The sequence below is a fragment of the Chenopodium album genome, chromosome 10 (assembly GCF_948465745.1).
Source record: "Chenopodium album chromosome 10, dcCheAlbu1.1, whole genome shotgun sequence".
Lineage (NCBI taxonomy): Eukaryota > Viridiplantae > Streptophyta > Magnoliopsida > Caryophyllales > Amaranthaceae > Chenopodium > Chenopodium album.
The window spans coordinates 19,182,306-19,205,528 of record NC_137843.1 but is presented as its reverse complement, the minus strand read 5'-3'; the positions used below and the strand labels follow the sequence as shown (position 1 = coordinate 19,205,528).

At 36.3% G+C, this 23,223-nt stretch overlaps 1 pseudogene; it reads left to right on the top strand.

Moving 5' to 3' along the window:
- The first annotated feature begins 11,409 nt into the window (after positions 1 to 11,409).
- LOC145565713 (small nucleolar RNA R71) lies at positions 11,410 to 11,502 on the top strand (annotated as a pseudogene).
- The last annotated feature ends 11,721 nt before the right edge of the window (positions 11,503 to 23,223 follow it).

Here is a 23,223-nt window from a genome sequence, read left to right as displayed (position 1 = left end):
TCACAAGTATTTGGGCGAAATTGACTCATGTTAAGACATCCAAACAATCAAACATCAAATCATGGCTAACGTATCCACAATACTCATCATCATATACCAAGAATCAAAACAATTTTCATGTATATATGAGGCACAAGGAAGCATGATTTATCATTCATTGGATCGTATTTTTGTATTTTTTTTATTATTCTATTTTTTTTATTTTGTATTTTTCAATTTTTTCAAAGCAATAAATCTAAGGAAAATTTGTGAATTACCACCCAAAAAGGGGACTTGTTTTGAAACTACCACCCGTTAAAAATTTTATTTTAAATTTCCACCCTTTAAATTAAAAAAATATTCAAATTACCACCTTTTTAGAAAATTTGGTGGAATTTCCGTTTAAGGGCCCCACTCAACGGCTAGTAACGACTACTTTGACTCTTTTTACTGTCTCCCTCCCCGATTTTTTTGTTTATAAAGTTTCAAATTTCAATTCACAATTTGTTCCCCAATTTCAAACCAAATTTTCTCAAATTTCGCCTGTTAGTGTTTGAAGAATTTATCCTCACAAGTGCAGACACTCAATTCGCAACCAAGGTATGAATCCACTTGTTCTTAATTTAGGGGTTTTCGCCAACAATAATTGGGGTAAATGGTTATATTTAGGAATTAGGGTTCTTGGGGCAATTTAATTGGGCGTTTTTTAGAATTAGGGTTCTTGGGGCAATTGAATTGGGAGTTTTTTACAATTAGGGTTCTTGGGGCAATTGAATTGAACGTTTTTTTTACAGTTAGGGTTCTTGGGGCAATTGAATTGGGCGTTTTTTACAATTAGGGTTCTTGGGGCAGTTGAATTGGGTGTTTCTCTTAAATTTGAGTTGATGGTGTCCAATTTTGTTTATTAATTGTTTATTATGTGTTGTGTTTCATGTTCGAGTTCAGCCATGTTGGTAATGTTGTTCTTGTCAATAAATGCTTTGAATGGTTGATTGTTGGATCAAGTTATAAGCTAGTTCCTTTTTTGTTTTTGGATTATGTCTTGCAGAAATGGAGGAGAATAAGTTGGTTAGGTCGAGGGGAAGGGAGAAAGAGGGAAAAGATTGATGATGTTTGAGCAATTAATTGAAGGAATTGATGGTTGGAGTTCTTTTCTGATCAATGTTTAATATGTCAGTGAGAGGGTTAGGTCGAAGGGAAGGAAGAAAAAAAGGAGGGAAGTTAATTAGGTAGGGCCCTCAAATGGAAATTCCACTGGATTTTCTAAAAAGGTGGTAATCTGAATATTTTTTTAATTTAAGGGGTGGTAATTTAAAATAAAATTTTTAACGGGTGGTAATTTCAAAACAGGTCCCCTTTTTGGGTGGTTGGTGGTAATATACAAATTTTCCTAAATCTAAACTAAAAAGCAATAAATCTATACTAAACACACCAAAAATAAAGGAAAGAGAAGAACAAAGATACTTGCATCCACAAATCTCCCCCAAGCCAAAATTCGACAATGTCCTCATTGACTCGAGAATTAGTCCAGCTTGGCTAATCCTCACCATCATCATCCATCGCTCCAAATCCTCCGCCACTGCCACCCGCACCACCAGAAGAACTACCACCAAAATAATTAGGGTTAACATGCCCCCCGGCCCCCAAAATGAAAGTCATGGCCATAGCCGGCAAAAGAGGAATAATCAGTGAAAATGCCATGGGAGGTGGAATCCACATATTCCTAGGGTGGTGGCTGATACCAATCCGGGTAAATGGCATCATCGGGAATAGCACCCCGACGAGCATAGTCATCATACATTGGAAAGAGGGCCCTACCTTAGTTCCTCTCAACATATCATAGTCTCTGGTCTAGGGAGCCTACCATCCTCCTAAGGTCTCCCTAGGTCTACTCTATGCGACCTATGGCCTGACCTATACTCTGCATGTCCTAAATAGTATCGGGATCATGCCTAGGGGTGGTTTAGGGGCATAAGGTGGTTATTGTGGCACCATAGGTTGTGGTTGTGGTGCACGTGGTGGTAGTGGTGCTTGCCCCTAGGCATGGGCAACTAAAATGTCATAAGTGTAAGAATCTTGTCCAGAGGAAAAGGAAGTCAACTTAGGGTTAGGAAGTGGAAAGATAGGCAAAGGGTTCGTTCCTACCCTGACACACTATTGGGGGATTTGTTGATGGTCTAATGCAACCCAATCCAAACTCTGAAAATATCTCATGTTCATGAGAGTTCTCCCCCCCCCCCCACAATTAGTGAAACCTTCACTCCTAGCTTCACTAAATCCGACCTTTTTCACCGCTATCCTAGTTATGAGGCCTCCTAGTCGGATAGGGATCCTATTCGCGCCACCACTAGAGGTGGCATGCCTACTTAGGTTGTGAATAATGTATATACCATTGTTTAATTTACCAAACTCATAGACATAGTGGCCTATAATGGCTAGTTCTTTTGTTTGAGTATTATGCAATTCATGTTTAGCTAGAAAACAAGTTCCCGAAAATCTTTGAAAGATTTTAGGGGCAGGAAAGTGAAAAGGTCGGGCACTTGCATGTTGGGAGTTCGGGCAAGGTAAACCCGTTAAAGCATTGTAAATATACTCCATTTTGTAATTTTCATACCAAGCGGCAGGGGGGTAGGGATCAAGATCAAATAATTTACAAAATTCGACATAAGTCAAACTAATATTTCTATTGTTCAACCTAAATTGCAAATTAGGAACATTATTAGTTTGATCTACATGCAAAGAAGAAAGAAATTCACAAGTTAATTCATGATAATTTGGATAATGCATATTAATGAATTTTCGCATACCAATATCATTCATAAATCGTCTAACTTGCTCAAATAAACCCTAAGATTCAAGAGTGTCTCAGTGTAACCACCGAGAAGGAATTACCTCACGCTTATAGAGCTTGATGAGTTGGTCTCTTTGGGTCAAGGTTGTAATCCAGATACTAGGCCATTGATCTAGATACAACTCTAGGTTGTAGGCTTGGCTTGAACCCGAACCACGTCTTCCTAGTATTCTTGCCCTCTTTGAAGCCATGGTTGGAAGTGGGTTTGAAAAAAATTTGTTCAAAAGTGAACAAAATTAATGTAGAATTGTAGAGGATGAAGAGGGGAGAAAGAATATGTAAAAATTTTTGGATTTGGGTAAGAATTGGAGAGGAGATCTTTGAGAGAAGTTAGAGAATTTGAAGGTTTTAGAGAGATAAAGTATGGAGGAAAGAGAAAATAAGAAGAAAAGGAAGAAGAAAAGAGGGTGGTAATCCAGAGGATAAAGGCGTGCTCGATCGGGCGCCCCTTTGCCTGATCGGGCGAGCTTGATTCTTTGATTCCTTTGCACTCTTGCCCGATCGAGCTGGGCGAAAATTAGGCTTCGAAGTCATTGATTCTCGTGCTTGTTCGGGCGGACCTTCACCCAATCGGGCGAAAATACCTCCGAAAGTTTTCCTTAGGCTCGCGCCTGGTCGGGTGGGATTTTGCCCCAAATTCTTCTTTACTCTCGCACCCGGTCGGGCGCGCTACAACTCTTTGAATCCAAACTTTTTCTCTTTTCTTTAAATTTGGTTAACTCTTATTCTCCTACCTGTTCAAAATATTCTAAAACACATTAAATTCCCTTCTCTTTCCTCTCACAAAATAGAAGGTAAGGAAAATTCTACTCTAAAAAGCAAGAAAATACGGGTTACCTCCCGCAAAACGCTGGTTTATTTAGGTTCCCCACGACCTTCTTACCATATGTCAATCAAGATGGAACGGAATCTATTAGGTGGAGCAATTCAATCGCACCAATCATAGCCCCTTTGTGGTACAACTTTAGTCTTTGACCATTTACCTTAAACTCACCACCATGTGCATCAAATAATTCCACAGAACCGAATTTGTATGCCTTCTTCACAGTAAAAGGACTCAACCACCTTGACTTCAACTTCCCTGGGAAAATTTTAAGTCTAGAGTTGAACAACAAAACCTTGTCACCCTCTTTGAATGCTCTTGGAAGGATCATCTTGTCATGCCATATCTTGGTCTTCTCTTTGTAGACGCGTTCACTATCGTAGGCCATCAACCTAAACTCATCTAATTGGTTAAGTTGTAGAAGCTTCTTCTCTCCCGCTAACTTAGCATCCAAATTGAGCTCTTTGATTTCCCAATATGCTTTGTATTCTAATTCCACCGGGAGGTGACATGCTTTCCCATACACAAGTATATAGGGGGAAGTACCAATTGGGGTCTTAAATGCGGTTCTATATGCCCAAAGGGTGTCATCCAACTTATCACTCCTATATTTCCTAGACTTTTCTACCACCTTCTCTAGAATAGTCTTAATCTCATGGTTAGAAACTTCAACTCGGCCACTAGTTTGGCGATGGTAAGCTAAACCTGTCCTATGGTATACACCATACTTCTTGAGAAGGGTGTCTAACTTCCGCTCATGAAAGTGAGATCCTCCATCACTAATAATCGCTCTAAGGACTCCAAATGTAGGAAAAATTGTTTTCTTGAACTTCTTATGGACCACCTTGGCATCATTGGTAGGTGAGGCAATGGCCTCTACCCACTTGGATACATAATCAACGGCGACAAAGATATAACAATTCCCTCTTAAAGAAGGAAAGGGTCCCATGTAATCAACACCCCAAACATCAAAAATTTCAACTTCTAAAATACCGGTTTGAGGCATCTCATGCCGCCGCGAGATGTTACCAATCCTCTGGTAGGAGTCACAAGCTTGAACAAAGGATTGAGCGTCCTTGAACATGGTAGGCCAATAAAAACCCGACTCATTGATCTTTGCAACCGTCTTGGTGGGACCATGATGTCCTCCATAAGGTGAGTGGTGGTATTTAGTGAGAACACCGTGAACCTCCCATTCGGGAACACACCTGCGAAATAATCCATCTGCACACTTATGAAACAAAAAAAGATCATCCCAAAAATAATGTTTAACATCCTAAAGGAACTTCTTTTTCTATTGGTAGGGCACATCGGGAAATAGAGTACCGCCCACCAAATAATTAACATAGTCTGCATACCAAGGGTGTTGCTCTACAACTGCATACAAGTGGTCATAAGGGAAAGAATCATCTATAGGAAGAGAATCCTTACCTTCATCATACCTGATTCGTGACAAGTAGTCTGCAACAACGTTCTATGCACCTTTTTAATCTTTAATTTCCACATTAAAATCTTGGAGCAAGAAAACCCAACAGAGGAGCCTAGGCTTTAATTCCACATTGGCTATATTAAATATTTTAAAGCTACATGGTCAATGAAAACAATAACTTTAGAACCAACTAGATATGATCTAAATTTTTCTGAAGCATAAATCACAGCAAGAAACTCCTTCTCTGTGGTGGCATAATTGACTTGGGGTTTCATCTAAAGTTTTACTTGCATAATAAATAGCATGCAAAACTTTGTTATTTCTCTGTCCTAGCATGGCTCCTAATGCTAAATCAATGGCATCACACATGATCTTGAAAGGAAGATTCCAATCGGGAGCACATATGATAGGTGCCGATATCAAAGTCTGCTTAATAATCCTGTTAAAGGCCTCAAGACACTCGTCAGTAAAATAAAATGGGTTATCCTTGAGTAAAAGATAAGTTAGTGGTTTAGCAATTTTAGAAAAATCTTTGATAAAGCGACGATAAAACCCCGCATGACCTAAGAAACTTCTAACCCCCTTAACATTAGCTGGTGGAGGTAATTGCTCAATCATACAAACTTTAGCTTTATCTACTTGTTTACCCTTATCAGATATAATATGACCAAGAACTACTCCCCTGTCACTATAAAGTGACACTTTTCCCAATTTAAAACCAAATTGCATTTTTCACATCTTTTCAAAATTTTAGCTAGATTATCAAGACATGAATCAGATGAAGACTTGTACACACTAACATCATTCATAAAGACTTCTATGATAGACTTTATGAAATCAGAAAACATACTCATCATGCAACGTTGAAAGGTAGCAAGGGCATTACACAAACCAAAGGGCATTCTACGATATGCAAAAATGCCATAAGGACATGTAAATGTAGTTTTTTCCTGATCTTCAGGGTGAATTGGAATTTGGAAAATTTTCAAATACCCATCCAAATAACAAAAGAACTTATGTTTAGCTAACCTCTCAAGCATTTCATCAATAAAAGGGAGGGGGAAGTGATTTTTTTTAATGGTGATATTTAATCTACGATAATTAATGCAGATACGCCACCGTGTAATAGTTCTAGTGGGAATTAATTCATTCTTATCATTTTTTACTACAGTCATCCCACCCTTTTTAGGAACCACATGTACAGGACTTACCCACTTTGAGTCAGAAATAGGATAGATAATACCTGCATCAAGTAATTTCATAACCTCTTTCTTGACTACTTCTTGCATGTTAGGATTGAACCTCCTTTGGGGTTGAATGCATGGCTTGTAATTATCCTCTAAGTGTATCTTGTGCATACAAAAATCAGGACTAATACGCTTGAGATCATCAATACTGTACCCTACTGCCCTGTTATGGGTTCGAAGAACCTCTAGAAGTTGGGAAGTTTGTGGGTCATCAAGTGCAGAACTAATGATCACAGGGTGTAATTCCTGTTCATCAAGAAAAACGTATTTTAAATGACAAGGGAGAGGTTTTAGTTCAGGTTTCTTAACCTCTACAGGTTTTGATTCCTGAACTAATTTTACTACCTTCTTGCTCTCTTTAGGATCTAGTTCATCTATAGCAAGAGCTTTTTCTATGGCATCCACCTCTCTGCTCCAAATGCATGCATCACTTGTAGTTAATTCACCACAAAGAACTTCCTACAAGGGATTCCTTGCAAGAACCTGTGGTAAGCTATCTTCACAAACAACATCCATGATATGACATCAATAACATCAATTAAACAACAATTTTCCTCTAACATAGGACCTTTCAAAACCTTCCCTAAATTAAAAGTGATATTATCATCTCCAACAGAAAGGGTTAGTGTAGACACCAAATTGTGCCTTCCTAAAACCGAACCCAGTGATGAGTACCTTTCACGTCATTTGATTATCGAATGAGGTAAAATGTGAAAGAGTCGCGTGATTCCTCTGTTTTAAAAATACTTCTTTTCGTTTTCAAAATAAATATTTCTTTTCCTACCTTATTTGTGAAAATGTCCAATCCAATTTAATTTGGTCCATGATATGGGTCCAGTAATAGTGTAGTTGGATGGGGCTCAAAAAGAGCTTTCTAACGATATATTATAAGCCCAATTTCGATGAATAATGAGGAAGTTATGGTCCAAATATTAAATTGTATATTAAATGAGTTTTATGGGTGACCCAATGATCAAGTGAAGGGTCCAAATAATTATCATTCCTAAAGTCATTAGGAATTACTTTAATTTTCTAGAGTAATCTAGAAGGTTATTTTAAGTTCTAAAGAGATTAGGGTTAATTATATTTTTAGAAAAGATAACGAATTTTAGTTGGAATAAAACAAGTGTATTAAAGGATTTAATCTGATTTTAAAAGATAAAGTACGGACTCTAAATATCGAATTATATTCGATAATGGATTCCGTACGACTTAAAATTATCAAGCAGCGTCATCGCGTCGCGATGGTCCTATCGCGCCGCGATAGAACCTGTTTTACTTCGATTAAAATTCGATCTTCTCTAATCATTTCCGGATGTTTTTCTCTACAAAGAGGGTCGTATTTTCCTATTTTCAATCATCAATAATCATCTATTCTATTCTCTTCTCTCTACAAGCTAGAAGCTTATTCTTTCCCCCTTTTTCTAAGCCTAGCCTTTTCAAACACCATACGTCCATCACGAGACTTAGACACACATAACCAAGCTCGAAGTTGCCTTCGCCCTAGACGTGAAAGGTTGATAATTTCTGAGGGTTTGGTCCAAAATCCCTATTTCAATTATTTAAATTAATTGTTTGATTAAATATTTTTATTGAAGTTACTAACGTGTATATTGTTTTGATAGAAAGAGATACGAGGCATCAAAATAAGTAATTAGATTACTTCTTAATTATTATTTTGATATAGAAATCATGTTTAGATTTTATTAATTCTTAGTATCATGTTAGGATGTTATTTATTGATTTCTAGTATCATGTTAGGTTACTTCTTATTTTCTTCTATCATGTTAGTATCATGTTAGGGCTAAAGCTTTGATTTTTATGGTTTAGTGACATGGTAGGATTTGTTATTAATCTTGTTAGTATCATACCTAGGATCTTGCTAATATTATTATGCTTTATTGAGATTTTTATTATGATGATGATTTGTTGTGTCAATATCTTATTATGTTGCCTGATATTATTGTTATTGCTTGATCACGCCCTCTCTTGCAGGTTTAAAGGGAATTTGTACTTGAAATCACGCTTAATAAGATAATTAATAATTTTATTTAGGCTAATATGATTTTAATTCAAGTGATCGCCAATAATAGTTTTATTTGTGCATTAATATTCAACCAACATAGATTAAACAAGTTTAGGGCTAACCTAATGATTGCATGTTAGTCAAAAAGCGCACATGAATATGAGAAGAATAAAGTAGAGGCCTATTTTAGGGCAGGTTCAATCTCTTTTAGGTTGGATTTGTCTCATTCCCGAATATCCAGTCATGGTTCAGGAGCACTATGGAGTTAGCGATCTCATGGATCGTGAAGGGGTGTAACCTTCATCCCGTGAACGGTTTACAAGTTCCTAAAACTTATTGGCGACTCTTTTTCTCTAGTTTCCTTCCCTTTGGACGCCACCATGCTTAAGTGTATGATTACAGTGGGGCTTAAGTGTGGGATGCTTGAAATAATTCCCTACAGTTAGTTTTCCATTTTTAACATCAATAATGGCTCCTGCAATATGGGGAAAGGCCTACCCAAAATTATGGAAATTTGAGTATCCTCTGCCATGTCTAAAACGATAAAATCAACAGGGATAAAAAATTTACCTACCCTAATAGGAACATCCTCTAAAATACCTAAGGGGTATTTAACAAAATGGTCTGCCATTTTCAAGGTAATACTAGTAACTTTTAAATCACTCATATTAAGCTTTGAGCACACAGGCGATGGCATAACATTAATACTAGAATCTAAATCACACAATGCTTTATCAATGAAGACAGTACCAATATGACAAGGGATAGAAAAACTACCAGGATCCTTTAGTTTAGGAGGGGATTTATTTTGCAATAAGGCACTACATTCCTCTGTAAAAGCTACAGTTTCTACCTCATTAAAGGCCCTTTCCTAGTCAAAATATCTTTCATAAATTTAGCATATGCAGGAAATTGAGTGATTAAATCAGGGAAAGGAACTGTTACCTGTAGATTTTTCACAACCTCCAAGAACTTACCAAGTTGCTCATCAAACTTACTCTTCAAGTTTCTATTAGGGAATGGAAGTTTGATAATTAGATCCTACACATCTCTAACCTTGTCCCGAGGTTTACCCTGCAAAGACACATTAAAAGACTAAGTTTTCTCCTGCGGCTTTACACGGTTAGTAACATTAGCACTTGGTACAAGGGAATCAAGATTAGAAATTTTTGTTGTAACAGGTTCATCATCTTTGGGCATAGAAGGCCCATCATAGTGTGAACCACTCCTCAAAGTAATTGCATTAGCATGATCTATAGGGTGTACTTGCTATGATGGTAGAGCTCCCTGCTGGCGATTTTGTACAGTAAAGGAAAGTTGCGCAATCTGATTATCCATGATTTTATTATGTGCTAAGATTGAATCAATTTGTGCATCCCTACTCTGCATGTGCTTTTACATATTGTCTAACATCGCTCTAATTTCTGACCAGGCAAGGTCAGTGGATGGAGGTGGAGTTGGTGATTATTGGGTCATTTGGTGAGGGGTTTGGTAGTATTTTTGTTGTGGTTGTGATGGTTCTTGTGGTTGTGATGGTTGTGGAGTTGGGGGGTTTTGCACATTTGTGCTCCGGTAAGATATGTATGGATGGTTCTGGAGGCCAGGATTATAGGTGTTGGAGTATAGGTTATTTTGTCGATAGGCTTGGAATGCATTAACTTGCTCCACAGAACTCCTACAATCTTGTTCCCAATGACCTACAATTCCACAAATTTCACCAAAAGCTACATTAGTGTTAGGAAAATTTGTAAATTACCACCTAAAAAGAGGACCTGTTTTGAAATTACCACCTGTTAAAATTTTTATTTAAAATTACCACCCCTTAAAATAAAAAATATTCAAATTACCACCTTTGTAGAAAATCCGGTGGAATTTTTGTTTGAGGGCCCCACCTAATTAACTTCCCTCCTTTTTTTTCTTACTTCCCCTCGACCTAACCCTCTCACTGACGTATTAAACTCAGAAAAGAACTCCAATCATCAATTCCTTCAATTAATTGCTCAAACATCATCAATCTTTCCCCTCTTTCTTCCTTCCCCTCGACCTAACCAACTTATTCTCCTGTATTCTGCAAGACATAATCCAAAAACAAAAAAGGAACTAGCTTACAACTTGATCCAACAATCAGCCATTCAAAACATTCATTGACAAGAACAACACTACCAACGTGTTTGAACTTGAACATGAAAACACAACACATAATAAACAATTAATCAACAAAATTGGACACCATCAACTCGAATTAACTCAAATTTAAGAGAAACGCCCAATTTAATTGCCCAAAGAACCCTAATTGTAAAAATTGCCCAATTCAATTTCCCAAAGAATCCTAATTGTAAAAAACGCCCAATTCAATTGCCCCAAGAACCCTAATTGTAAAAAATGCCCAATTTAATTGCCCCAAGAACTGTAATTCCTAAATATAACCATTTACCCCAATTATTGTTGTCGAAAACCCCTAAAATTAAGAACAAGTGGATTCATACCTTGGTTGCGAATTGAGTGTCTGCACTTGTGAGGATAAATTCTTCAAACACTAACAGGCGAAATTTAAGAAAATTTGGTTGAAATTGGGGAACAAATTGTGAATTGAAGTTCGAAACTTTATAAACAAAAAAAATTAGGGAGGGAGACTGTAAAAAGAGTCAAAGTAGCCGTTACTAGCCGTTGGGGGGCCGTCAAACGGAAATTCCACCGGATTTTCTAAAAAGGTGGTAAACTGAATATTTTTTTATTTAAGGGTGGTAATTTAAAATAAAATTTTTAACTGATGGTAATTTCAAAACAAGTTTCCTTTTTGGGTGCTAATTTACAAATTTTCCTTAGTGTTATTATTAACAGCAGAAACATTTGCTAAAGTAGTAGGATAAACAGTACTAAGATTATCTAATTTCTTACGAATAGAAGTTAATTGAGCTTACACAAAGGATACGGAATCGACACTATGTTTGCCTTTGTTTGCAAACATAGTGTCGATTAGTTGCTGAGTCAAGAATTGATCTAGATGAATTTCCAAGCCCGTTGTAGAAGGCTTGGATTATCTGCCACTGCACTAATCCATGATGGGGACATTCCCTTTGCAAATCCTTAAATCTCTCCCAAGCATCATATAAACTTTCATCAGCTTTTTGGGTAAAATTTTGGATTGAACTCCTTAATAAAGCTGTCCTCTCTGCAGGGTAATATTGATTATAGAAATTCAAAGCAACAGTATTCCAGTCAGTAATACTAAGTGTAGTTCTATTCAATCCATTATACCACAATTTAGCTTTACCGCACAAAGAAAAGGGAAAAAGAATCTCCCTGATTTGGTCTTAAGTGACCCCAGTTTGCCTAATAGTACTGCAATACTGACAGAAATCCAAAACATGAAGATTTGGATCTTCACCCTTAGCTCTGCTGAATTATTTCCTTCCAATCATAATATTAAACTGGGATTTAATCTCAAATTCTACTCCCTCAAGATTAGGTGTAGGAGCAAGATAAGGAAAATCTGTAGGGATGGTTGAGAATAATCTCAAAGCTTGCGAGGTGGAGGAGGTGGTGGATTCGCCATCTCTGATTCAGGTTCTGAAGAAACTTCCGAATCGCTGGAATCAAATGGGGGTTCCAAAGGTGTATTACCCTCGGAAGTAGCTCGTATTTGTTAGGAAAAATTCTTCTGTCTATGAAAAGATCGTTCGATTTCAGGATAGAATGGAATGTAACATGATCTAGAACCCCTGGGCATAAACACAGAACTAAACAAACAAATATGAGAAATTTTTCCCAAAGAACTTGCGTTCTTTAAGACGGGACAAAATAATTTAGACTACAAAAACAATTAGAAATAAAAATAAAACCATTTCCCTAGCAACGACGCCAAATTTTGACAGGCTAAAATCGTATTACCTAATAAAAAATAATTCCTAAGTCCTCTAACTAAAGCAGATAGGGAAGTAGGGTCGAATCCACAGGGAAACAAGTCTTTCTATTCCTAATTTTAAAATAATCTAAATTATTAAGTAACTAAATTATAGATATGACGAATTAAACTAAGGAGAATTAAAGTAGGATGAAATCAATAAATAAAAGCCTAGGGTATAGGTTCACCAATACAATATTCCAAGGTAAAACATAATAATCAATGACCAATGCAGTAATTAATCAGATCATAAAGGGCTTTCGCTATATATTACAATCACGAAATTAATCTACTGGTATTAAATCGCATATCTCGAATCTTGACTTAACCATTTATAAATTAACCAGCCTATACAAACTAAGCCCAAACATCATTTCTAATCTCTTGAATCTCGAATCAATATTGCATAACTCATACAATTAAACCAGGCCTAATCTAATTGCATAGCATTAAATTAATCAATAGGAAATTAATCAAGCATTGATAATCAACAATAACAAATTACCCCTTCATATTATTCATGGATCCCCACAACCCTAGAAAATAATCTACTCACACACATTAAAAACTAGACTAAACAAAGCAATTCAACAAAGACATGATGAATCAAAACAATTAAATTACTGAAAATAAAAAGGGAAGAAATTTTTACCTACCAAAATTAACGGAAATAATGAATTGCATAAACCAAGAGTTGTAGAGAGAGAAAGTAAGAGAGAAGTCTAAGCTTAAAACTAAGTATGAGAATTTTAGCTAATGAAAGAAATAATCCTCTCAAAACTAAACAAAACTATTTATACAAAGCTTAAAAATCTTAATTAGAAATAAGTAAAAAAAACCGTCAAAAAAGCTTCTCCAAAACACGCGCCCAGTCGGGCGCCATCTCGCCCGGCCGGGCCCGCCTTTTCTCAAGGGGCTACTTCTGAGACAGGGAGAAAGAGCCTTCCTTTTCTTCAGCCTCGCCCGGTCGGGCGTGCCTCAGGGCGAAGGCACCCTTGGACCGACCGAGCTCCTTGGGCAGCATTTGGACTTTGTTTGGGCCACTATTCTTTGCCCAAACTCGTATCTCCTCTTTGGGTCTTTATAACTCAGTCCGTTGCCCCGGTTTCTCCTATGCCGAGCCCTTAATCACCGGTTTTATGATTCTAACTGGCCTTGGGCTATGAAATATGGTCGTGCTTCTCTAATGCTCGTAGTGGCTTTAAATAAATCCAGGAAAATGCTCAAAATCTGCAATTTCCCATAAAATAATACCAAAGCTACGAAAACACTAGAAAACACATATTAGTAATAAAAGTGGCTCTAAAGAGCCAAAAATTCTCCTAATTATGACAAAGGGACGGGGGCACTTTATAAACTAGACATATCATGCACTAGTTCCAAAGAAGTTTGGATTCTCCCATTATCGAAAGAAATGGTTAGATTGCTCAACCTCCTTTCTACAATTAATAGAAACATTAACATAAGAAAATACCCAAATACTTTAAGGAAATTCATTTTCCTCACTTGAAGTATTTTGAAAGAGCGGAATGCTACTATCTTCCGTAATGAAACCTTTGACATATTTAGGATTTACCACCGAGAACATTTTGTGTTCAATGAGTGGCATCAAAGAAGTCTCATAGATACCTTTTCCTCCATGGGATCTCCCATTCCGAGATCCCATAATCATTCTTCTCATACTCAATCTCAATCATCCATTTTAATATCACGGAAGGCGCCTCCCAACAACTTCTTCAAGCTCAACTTCGACGTTTCGGTTTGTAACAACTCAGCAGCAGTTGTTATCATCAGAGATAACGGCAGAGAACTCGTCAAGGCATCTACGTTCAACCTCAGCAACGCAAAAGTATTTATCACGGAAGCTACAACTCTTTATAAAGGAGTCCAACTAGCTCTTCCATGTGGCATTCAGGACATTGAAATTGAAGATGATAACCTATTAGTCATCAACTTAATAAAATGAATTTGGGTAGTACCCTGGCAAATCGAACATATTATCGAAGACACTCGTTCTTTTATTTCTCGGTTTCGCAATTAGAGTATTCATCACGTCTACTGAGAGGCAAATCGCACAACAGATTAGATATCTAATGTAGGTCATTTAGTGTGTAGTAGTATGGACATTAATGTTTGTAAAAACTCTAGTTTATTTACTATTCTTTCTTCTGATACATTAGGAATTCCCCTCATGTGGAAGACTTCCTAATGTTTATTTCTTCTTCCCTTTTTTTTTATAAAAAAAAACACTCACCTTGTATAGCCACCATAATTAGAACAAAGTATGTTCAAGTTAGATCATTACTTAGATATGAACATGCAAAGGAATTAGAAAATATACTACTACCGATAAATAACATCTAAAACAAAGTAAGGTTAGTGATATGTCTATTTTATATAGTAATTTACCCCTATCCCCTGGTCATAATTAGGAGTATTTTTGGCTCTTTAGAGCAGCTTTTATTACTAATATGTGTTTTCTAGTGTTTTTGTAGTTTTGGTAGTATTTTGTAGGAAATTGCAGATTTGGAGCATTTTCCTGGTTTTATTTGGAGCCATTATGAGCACTAGAAGATATTGACTGTCTTTCATAGCCCAAGGTCGGTTAGAGTCATCAAATCGGTGATTAAGGGCTCAACTTAGAAGGAAAAGAGGCATTGGACCGAGTTATCAAGCCCCAAAGAGGAAATTCGGATTAGGCTAAGGATTGAAGCCCAAAGGAGAGTCCAAAGCAATGCCCAAGTAGTCCGCCCGATCAGGCAGCCCTCGCCATGAGGCGCGCCCGACCGGGTGGGGCAGAAGAACAAAAAAGCGTAGCCTCGCCCTGTCTCGCTACCGACCGGGCGCGAGAGATGCTCTATGAAGAAAAAGGCGGGCCTGGCCAGGCGAAATGGTGCGCGACCGGGCGCGTGTTTTGGGAGGCGATTTCCGACGATTTTTAATTAGTTTCTAATTAGGATTTTAAATTTTTGTATAAATACATTTTATTTAGTTTTGATACAATTACCTCTCTTTCATTAGCTAAATTCTCTCTTAAGTTTAGACTTCTCTCTTGTTTCTCTCTCTACAACTCTTGGCTTATATACAATTCATGATTTTCGTTAATTTTGGTAACGATTTCTTCCCATTTATTTTCAGTAATTTATTTGCTTTTGTTCATCATGCTTTGTTTAATTGCTTTGATTAGTTTAGGTTTAATTATGTGTGAGTAGATTATTTTCTAGGGTTATGGGGATCCATAAATAATATGAAGGGGTGATTTATTAATATTTATTGTCAATGCTTGATTAATTTCCTTTTGATTGATTTAATGCTATGCAATTAGATTAGGCATGGTTTAATTGTATGAGTTTTGCAATATTGATTCGAGATTCGAAAGATGAGAATTAATGTTTAGGCTTAGTAATGCTATGCAATTAGATTAGGCATGGTTTAACTGTATGAGTTTTGCAATATTGATTCGAGATTCGAAAGATGAGAATTGATGTTTAGGCTTAGTTTCAATAGGCAGGTTAATTTATAAATGGTTAAGTCAAGATTTGAGAGATGCGATTTAATGCTGGTAGATTAATTATGTGATATAATATGTAGCGAAGCCCTTTATAATCTGATTAATTGATGCATTGATGATTGATTATTGTGTTTTACCCTGAAATATTGTTTATTGGTGAACCTATACCCTAAGCTTTTATTATTTGATTTCTCTATACTTTAATCTCCTTAGTTTAATTCTTTTTACAACAATAAATCGGTAACTTAATAATTTAGATTATTTTAATTAATTAGGAATAAATTAACTTGTTTCCCTGTGGTTCGACCCTACTTCCCTATCTACTTTAGTTAGAGGACTTAAATAATTCTTTTGATTAGGAGATACGACTTTATCCTGTCAAAATTTGGCACCGTTGCCGGGAAAACGGTTTTATTTTTATTTTTTTATTGTTTTTGTAGTCTAGATTTTTCCCTTTCTTAGAGAATGTAAGTTCTTTGAGACAATTCCCATATTTGTTGTTTAGTTCTTTGTTTGTGCCCAGGTGTTCTTGATTAGGCTATATCCCATTCAATCCTGAGATCGAGCGCTCTTTTTATAGACAGAAGAATCTTTATAGGCAAATATAGGCGAGTTCAGGGGGTGATATTCTCAGGGACCCTCCATCTGATTCTAGTGATTCGGAAGCTTCTTCGGAAACAAAATCAGAGAAGACGACACCTCCACCTCGTAAGCTCAGCGATTATTCGCACCCGTCCCTGACAGATTTTCCATATCTTACTCCTACTCCAGCTCTCGACGGAGTGCAATTCGAGAGTAAACCCCAGTTTATCACAATGATCGAAAAAAGCAATTTAGTGGAGCGAAGGGTGAAGACCCTAATCTTCATATTGCAGATTTCTGTTAGTATTGTAATACCATTAGGCAAGCTGGGGTCACGCAAGACCAAATTAGGGAGATTCTTTTTCCCTATTCTGTATGTGGTAAAGCTACATTGTGGTATAATGGATTGAATAGTACTGCACTTGGTATTATTGATTGGGAAACTCTTGCTTTGAATTTCTATAATAAATATTACCTTGTAGAAGGACAACTTCATTGGGGAGTGCAATTCAAAACTTTGCCTAAGAGCCAGATGAAGCTCTATATGAGGCTTGGGAAAGATTTAAGGATCTGTAGAGAGAATGCCCCCGTCATAATTTAGCACAGTGGCAGTTAATCCAAGCCTTTTACAATGGGATTAGAAATTCATCCAGAACAATTTTAGATTCTGCAGCTAATGGTAGATTTATGAATCTAAATGTAGATGATGCAGGTCAGGTTATCGAAGAGATGGCAATTCACAATTCCCAATACGTGAATCCTAGAGGCTTTGCAAACAAAGGCAAACATAGTGTCGATTCAGTATCCTTTTTGCAAGCTCAATTAACTTCAATTAGCCAGAAATTAGATAATCTTAGTACTGCTATTCCTACTTCTATAGCTAATGTTTCTGTTGTTAATAATTCTAATGAAGTTTTTTGTGAAAATTGTGGAATTATAGGACATTGGGAGCAATATTGTAGGAGTTCCATGGAGCAAGTTAAAGCCTTTCAACCTATAGGAAAAATAACCCATACTTCAACACTTATAATCCTGGCCTCCAGAACCATCCATATCTTTCTTACCAGAATACCATTGTGCAAAATCCTCCACCTCAACAACAACCACAACAATAACCACCACCACAGCAGAAATATTACCATCCTAACTCTAGACAAAAAACCCAATAAAAAACCCCCCATCTTCTGACCCTGCTTTGTCAGAAATTAGAGCGATGCTATCAAATATGCAAAAGCACATGGAGAGTAGGGATGCACAAATTGATTCGATCCTAGCTCATAATAAAATTATGGATAGTCAAATTGCGCAGATTTCATCTACCTTACTGTAGGGAATATTTCAAACATCCCACACTTGAGCCCCACTGTAATCATACACTTAAGCATGGTGGCGTCCAAAGGGAAGGGAGCTAGAGCAAAAGAGTCGCCAACAAGTTTTAGGAACTTGTAAACCGTTCACATAGTGAAGGTTACACCCCTTCACGATCCATGAGATCGCAAACTCCATAGTGGCCCGGAACCATGACTGGATATTCGGGGATGAATGTACAAATCCAACCTAAAAGAGATTAAACCTGCCCTAAATAGGCCTCTACTTTATTTTTCTCATATTCATGTGCACTTTTCAACTAACATACAATCAATACATTAATCATAAACCTGTTTAATCTATGTTGGTTGAATATTAATGCACAAATAAATCTATTATTGGCGATCACTTGAATTAAAATCATATTAGCCTAAATAAAAATTATTAATTATCTTATTAAGAGTGATTTCAAGTACAAATTCCCTTTAAACCTGCAAGAGGGGAGTGATCAAGCAATAACAATAATATCAAGCAACATAATAATATTGATACGACAAATCATCATCATCAAAATAATAACAATCTAAATCTCATCATAATAATAGCAAGATCCTAGGCATGATACTAACATGATTATTAACAAATCCTACCATATCACTAAATATTAAAGATTAAAGCTTTAATCCTAACATGATACGAACAAGATAGAAGAAAATAGGAAGAAATCTAAGCATGATACTAGAAAGCAATAAATAACATCCTAACATGATACTAGGAATTAAAATAATCTAAGCATGCTTTCTAAAGATATAGCAAAACTACTTACTTCGTTGCCTCGTATCTCTTTCTATCAAAACAATACACACGTTAGTAATTTCAATAAAAAAATATTAAATCAAACAATTAATTAAATAATTGAAATAGGGATTTGGGACCAAACCCTCAGAAATTATCAACCTTTCACTTCTAGGATGAAGGCAACTTCGAGCTTGGCTAGGTGTGTCTAAGTCTCGTGATGGACGAATGGTGTATTTTGAAAAGGCTAGGTTTATTAGAAAGAGGGAGAAAGAATAAGCTTTTAGCTTTGGGAAAGAATAGAATAGAAAGATGATTGTTGATGATTGTTGGTGATTGAAAATGGAGAAATACGACCCTATTTATAGAGAAAAACGTCCGAAAACGATTAGAAAAGAGTTAGAATTCGAATCGGAATAAAACTGGTTCTGTCGCAGAGCCATCGCGGCGCGACAAGACAATTTTTCTGGATTTTGTTTTTATCATATCTTTTGATCCAGAAGTCGAAATAAGTCACATAATATGTCATTGTAAAGATCTTGAAGTCTAGTTTCCAAACCAATTAGAATAAATTTAAAATATTTTTTATAATAAAAGATATGGCTGAAATAGTGGAAGAGTATCAGTTTTGGATAGAGTTTCATATTTCTTTCATATCATTTTCATTATACCTCGGAATTAATATTATAATATATCATTGGAAAGATAATTTCAAGGGCTATCTAACCATTTAAGATTGGATAAAAATTATCAGGCACGAAAATAATATCTATTCATCTTTGAACGTCTTTCATTTCGAATAGAATTAGGACTTCAAAAAGAGAAGTTTTATTCAATTTCAAATTCTTTAATCTTCTCTTTTCAAAAAGGATAATTAAATTCTTTTAGAAAATCATAGAAGCTTCTATTTAATCTTAATTGGTTTAGAAATATAATTAAGATTAGTGGACCCTCCACATGATCATTGGGTCGCACATAAAACTCGCTTAGACCCAGTTTAGTATTTTGGCCATAACTTCCTCATTATTTATCGGAATTGGGCTTATAATAATATATCGTTGGAAAGATCTTTTCAAGCCCCATCCAACTACATAATTATTAGACCCTTATTATGGATTATACTAAATTGGATTGGATGTTTTTCATAAATAGGATACGGAATGAATGATTTTCGAAAAAAGAAATGAATTATTTTTATTAAAACATTTTAGAAAACACAAGAATTCACGAGAGTCTTCAACATTTCACCTTACTTGATATCAATGACGTGAAAAATACTCATCACTGGGTTTGGTTTTTGGGGAGACACAATTTGGTGTCTACACCTACAAACCCATCAGCAGGGAGCCCTACCATCGCAACTAATCCACCCTATGAATCATGCTAATGCAGTTACTCTGAGGAGTGGTTTATGTTATGATGGGCCTCCTATGCCTAAAGATGATGAACCTTTTTCAATAACAATTGCTAATCCTGATTCCCTTGTACCAAATGCTAATGTTACTAACCCTGCAGGGCTACAAGAGAAAACTAATTTTTCTAATGTTTCTTTGCAGGGTAAATCTCAGGACAAGGGTGGAGATGTGCAGGGCCCAATTATGAAACTTCCATTCCCAAATAGACATTTGAAGAGTAAGTTTGATAAGCAATTTGGTAAGTTTTTGGAGGTTGTGAAAAATTTACAGGTAACAGTTCCTTTCACTGATTTAATCACTCAAGTTCCTGCATATGCTAAATTTATAAAAGATATTTTGACTAGGAAAAGGGCCTTTGATGAGGTAGAAACTGTAGCTTTTACAGAAGAATGTAGTGCTTTATTGCAAAATAAATCCCCTCCTAAATTAAAGGATCCTTGTAGTTTTTCTTCCATTGTCATATTGGTAATGTCTTCATTGATAAAGCATTGTGTGATTTGGGTGCTAGTGTTAGTGTTATGCCATTGTCTGTGTGTTCTAAACTTAATATGGGTGATTTAAAAGTTACTAACATTACTTTACAAGTGGCAGACCGTTCTGTTAAATACGCTTTAGGTATTCTAGAGGATGTCCCTGTCAGAGTTGGTAAATTTTTTATCCCTGTAGATTTTGTTATTTTAGACATGGCTGAGGATACACAAATTCCCATTATCTTAGGTAGGCCTTTCCTCTACATTGCAGGAGCCATAATTGATGTGAAAAATGGAAAACTAACCCTTTCTATTGGAGATAATAATATCACTTTTAATTTAGCGAAGGTTTTGAAAGGACCTATACTAGAGGAAAATTGTTGTTTAATTGATGTGATTGATATAATGGATGATATTTGTGAAGAAAGCTTACAACAGGTTCTTGCAAGGGACCCCTTGGAGGAAGTTTTTTGTGGTGAATTTACTACAGGTGACACAAGTATTTGGAGTAAAGAGGTGGACGCCATAGAAAAAGCTCCCGCTATTGAAGAACTTGATCCTATAGAGAGAAAAAAGGTAGTAAAATTAGCTCAGGACTCAAAACCTACAGAGGTCAAGAAACCTGAACTAAAACCTCTCCCTTCTCATTTAAAATATGTTTTTCTTGATGAACAGGAACTATACCCTGTGATCATTAGTACTACACTTGATGACCCACAAACTTCCCAACTTCTAGAGGTTCTTTGAACCCACAAAAGGGCAATAGAGTACAGTATTGATGATCTCAAGAGTATTAGCCCTGATTTTTGTATGCACAGGATACACTTAGAGGACAACTATAAGCCATGCATTTAACCCCAGAGGAGGTTGAACCCCAATATGCAAGAAGTAGTCAAGAAAGAGGTTATGAAATTAGTTGATGCAGGTATTATCTATCCTATTTCTGACTCAAAGTGGGTAAGTCCTGTTTAGGTGGTTCTTAAAAAGGGTGGGATGACTGTTATAAAAAATGATAAAAACGAATTAATTCCCACTAGAACTGTTACAGGATGGTGTATGTGCATTGATTATCGTAGATTAAATATCGCCACTAAGAAAGATCACTTCCCTCTCCCCTTTATTGATCAAATGCTTGAGAGGTTAGCTAATCATAAGTTCTTTTGTTATTTGGATGGGTATTCGGGATTTTTCCAAATTCCAATTCACCCTGAAGATCAGGAGAAAACTACATTTACATGTCCTTATGGTACTTTTGCATATCGTAGAATGCCCTTTGGTTAATGTAGTGCCCCCCGCTTCATTTCAACGATGCATGATGAGTATTTTTTCTGATTTAATAGAGTCTATCATGGACTCATTGCATCATATTGTGCTTACTTGACTACTTGTGCATCTTTGCTTGTGCATATTTACACTAACCGTTTGTTTGAATTATTTAAAAGTTTAAATAAACTAATTAATGATTATATAGGACTTTACTTAATTAATTAATATGAATAATTAAAGTCTAATAAATTGACTAAACTGACTTAGTACGACTTTAGGCTTGTCCTTTTATAGTAGAACACTTGAAACATGCCCAGACCGACGTTTCAGCAATGACGCGATGGTTTGACCTGTAGCGAGACATGAAAGTGTCCATCGCGACGCGATAACCTTATCGCGCCGCGATGGCCCATGGCGTTTCGCGACAGCTCCTTCGCTTCGGCAACAATCCAGTTCTTTCTTGAGTCTTCACGCTAAGTCTAATTAACCATTTTATTAACAGTAGAAGCTGTATTTAGTCCTTGTTTGAGTCTAAGCACATAATCCCATGGTCTTACACAAGTGTTAAAACATGTCACTTTCACTCACTTTCTCAAGCACACACTTTATAAATATATTCACCATGACCATGTCTAGAGAGTATTGTGTGCGCGTGTTTTCCATCATCTTTTTAGGGGGGTAAGTCGGATATTATTCCTCGAAACACAACCATGTTTAACCATGTTGTTTGAACCCAATATACTTGATTCCCAAATATATACACCCTATTTTCGCTTTTTTGCCTTTAAAACCAATAAAGTCAAAGTCAATTTGAGTCAAGTCATTAAGTCAAATATGGTTTAATTTACAACTCTTGGTCAAGAAAGGAAGGGCGACTAATCAAGGACAACGCTTTTGTCTAAGTTTTACTCTTTGATAAACCGATTCGACAAAAGAGAAAAGCTAAGAAGAAAATGGAAACTCAGGAAGAAGTCAATGATCTTAGGCAAAACCTTGCTAGTTTAACTGAGATGATGAAGACTATTGCTCTTCAAGTCAATGACCCTGCGAAAAAACAACAGATGGAGCGAGTGGAAGAAAGATTGAGCAAGCTCTCTAATGACTATAAGTTCTAAGGGATTAGCTCACAAGGGGTCTCGGTAGACAAGTAATTTCTTCCACAGAAATTCAATGCCAATGACATCCCAAGATTCAAGACAACTGACAATCGATATTTTCCACTTAAGAGCTTTTAAAACAATAATGAACATTAAGGGGATTGATAGGAAGGCTTTCCATTCATTGTTTTCACTATCTTTAGAAACCGTTTTTCAACAATGGTTCTTTTCCCTTGATAAAGAGAAGATCTCTTCTTGGGATTCAATAACAAACACTTTCATAGACAGATACAAATGCAATATTCAAGTCAAAACTGACCATAGAGAACTTGAGATGTTGAAGCAAAAGGAGAATGAAGGGTTCACTTCCTTCTTTAACAAGTGGAGGAAACTTCTGCCAAAATGGTTGAGGTTCCCACTGAAAAAGAATCTGTAAGGATGTTCATCAAGAACCTCCAAGAAAATTACTTTAAGCATTTAAAATACCAAAGCAATTTGAGTAATTTCAAGGCCGTCTATG